Raw genomic sequence first — 2,427 nt, forward strand, 5'->3', positions numbered from 1 at the left:
AAAAAAAAAAAAAAAAAAAAAAAACAGGAAAAATGTATAAGCAAATTTAGCAAGATTGTATATTCAAAGCAATTATACAAAATCAATTTTGTTTCTAAATGTTAGCAAGGCATAACTAAAAGATGACATTTAAAAATCAATACCAGTTAAATAGCATAAAAATATGAAATACTCGTGGACATATTTAACAAACTGTGTTCAAATTTTATAAACTAAAAACTATAAAACATTGCTGGAATTAATTAAAGAAGATACAAATACATGACATATATTGAGCTTCATAGAAGAGCTTTTACTATTAAGATTTCAAGTTTTTCCCATTATGGCTTGTGGTGTCAATGCTATTCTAGTCAAAAACCCATTGGGTTGTTTTTTTTTTTTTTTTAAGAATTTAATAAAGTTACTTTTAAATCCACATGAGAATTCTACATACATAGAATAGCCAAGTGATTCATGATGAAAAGATGACCTTTGATGAAAAGAAAAAAATTAAAAGCCTATACCACTCGATTTCATGGTTTACCATGAAATTTTACTAATTGAAACAGTGTAGTACTAGCATTAGGATTAATGTATAGATCAGTGGAATAGAAGAGAGAGCAAGAATTTCAACAAAGGAGCTAGAGTAATTCAATGGGCAAAGGATGGTCTTTTCAACAAATAGTGCTGGAATAATTGGCTACTGGTATGGCTCAGTGGGTGAAGAATCCACCTGCCAATGCAGGAGATATAGGAGAAGCAGGTTTGATCCCTGGGTCAGAAAGTTTCCCTGGAGGAGGAAATGGTAACCCACTCCAGTATTCTTGCCTGGAAAATCCCATGGACAGAGGAGCCTGGTAGGCCACAGTCCAAAGGGTTACAAAGAGCTGGACACGACTGAGCAACTAAGCACGTGCAAATAAGAACTTTGGCCCTTATCTTATATATACAAATTATTCTGAAAGGATTGTAGGCCTAAACAAAAATAAAATATAAAAATTCTGGGGAAAAAAGGAGGAGAAAATCTTAGGTTAAACAACAACAACAACAAAAGTTAGATATGTCACAAAATGCATGGACAATGGAAGAAAAAGATGGTTAAATTAGACTTCATTAAATTAAAACTTTTGCTTTTCTAAAAACACTATTTAAAAACTGAAAAGGCGGGGAGGAGCCAAGATGGCGGAGGAGTAGGACGGGGAGAACACTTTCTCCCCCACAAATTCATCGAAAGAGCATTTAAATGTCGAGTAAATTCCACAAAACAACTACTGAATGCTGGCAGAGGACATCAGGCACCCAGAAAAGCAACCCAACTCTTCGAAAGGAGGTAGGAAAAAATATAGAAGACAAAAAAAGAGACAAAAGAGGGAGGGACGGAGTTCCGTCCCGGGAAGGGAGTCTTAAAAAGAGAGAAGTTTCCAAATACCAGGAAACTTTCTCACTGCCGAATCTGTGCCGAGCTTTGGAAGCACAGAGGGCAACATAACAGGGAGAAAAAATAAATTAACAATTAAAACTCGCAGATTGCAAGCCCTACGGTAACTCCCCCAGCGGAGAAGCAGCGCAGACGCCTGCATCCGCCATTAGCAAGCGGGGGCTGGGCAGGGAGGCGCGGCGCGGGTTGCATCGCTCAGAGTAAGAATCTGGCCTGAATACCCTGAGCACTATCTGAGCGAAATAATCTGGGCTAGCACACCAGACTGTGGGATATCTACCACGCGAAAAGCCAGCCCCAACCTAAGACACCGCCAGGCCTGCGCACGGAACAAAGGACTGAACAGAGACAGCTGGCTGCAGACCTTCCCCCTTCGGTGACAGGCAGCCAGAGCCGGAAGGGGGCAATCGCAGCCCCAGAGAGACATTATCTATAAAACTGTAAGCAGGCTTCTTTGCTAACTAAAACTTCTTGGGGGTCTGGACGGTCAACATCTGCCTGAGAAGGTGCGCCGGTTTTACACCCAGATAACCGAGTGACGGGGAGGCGATAAGTCACAGCATTGGCGCTCGCCAAACACCTCATCACCTGAGCTGCTCGGACCTGGGAAGTGCACAAAACGCAGGCCCAACCGAGTCTGCGCCTCTGAGGACTACCCGAGTGCCTGAACCTGAGCGGCTTGGACCTGGGAGGTGCATGCAGTCCAGGGCCGGCCTCGGATTGTTCCCGGAGGAACAACCTAGAGCCTGAGCAGTGTGGGCAGGGAGGCTACATGCACTGTGAGCCGGGGCAGACCCAGTGTGGCTGAGGCACTGCGAGCACACGCCAGTGTTATTTGTTTGCAGCATCCCTCCTCCCCTCCCCACAGCGCGACTGAACAAGTGAGCCTAAAAAAAAAAAAAAAAAGTTTCCCCCACCGTCCCCTTTCTGTCAGGGCGGAAACCAGACACTGAAGAGACCAGCAAACAGAAGAAGCTATAACAGAGGGAAACGCCTTGGAAGCTACAGGC

The sequence above is a fragment of the Bison bison genome, unplaced genomic scaffold (assembly GCF_000754665.1).
Source record: "Bison bison bison isolate TAMUID 2011002044 unplaced genomic scaffold, Bison_UMD1.0 scf7180017864535, whole genome shotgun sequence".
Taxonomy (NCBI): Eukaryota; Metazoa; Chordata; class Mammalia; order Artiodactyla; family Bovidae; genus Bison; species Bison bison.